This window comes from Carlito syrichta, unplaced genomic scaffold (assembly GCF_000164805.1).
Source record: "Carlito syrichta isolate Samal-C Ts95f unplaced genomic scaffold, Tarsius_syrichta-2.0.1 Scaffold312719, whole genome shotgun sequence".
Taxonomy (NCBI): Eukaryota; Metazoa; Chordata; class Mammalia; order Primates; family Tarsiidae; genus Carlito; species Carlito syrichta.
The window spans coordinates 475714-476379 of NW_007256815.1; positions in this window are offsets into that span (position 1 = coordinate 475714).

Here is a 666-nt window from a genome sequence, read left to right on the forward strand (position 1 = left end):
AAAACCGCCAATGAAGCGGAATTTCTGGAGTTGGGGCATGGCAGCCCCTCTCCCTCTCCACACTCTACTCGCTGACACGCTGCTGCACTCCACGTCCGCCCCAAGGGAAAAGGAAGGGGGGCTGGGAGGCCCCTCCAGCGGGCACGGGGTCGGCCCGGGTGACCGAGTGGCAGGACACACTGCGGCACAGGGCGCATGCAGCGCTTCCACACTGCGCTTTCGCTGCCTCAGCATTCGCTCCTTCGTCTCCCGCCTCCCCCACCCGCCCCCGCAGATCCCGCGCCTACAGGCCCCAAGCGAGGCAGGCCGGACTCGACTGGAGCCCGCCCTGCGTTCCTCCCCAAACGACCTAAAGTCTGGGACGCATGGGTCCCAAGCCTGTCCACCTATCCCCATACACCCGACAATGCCGCCGACCGCTGGGCCATCGTTTCCCGAGCCGCGTGGGGGAATTCCTCACACATGGAGACCGAGGCATCCCCAGGACCCCTCCCAGGAGACTCTGTCCGGGACTCAGCCCAGAGCAGCCATTTCCGCCGGTCTCTCTCCCCTCCCCTCTTTCCCCCTCCCCCAGCTTCTGGGCTTTAAAAGCCAGAGGCTGGGCCCGGCCGTAGGCAGAGGCGGCTGCGGGCTCAGAAGGCCGGGCCCAAGAGCTGTCCGAGAGCC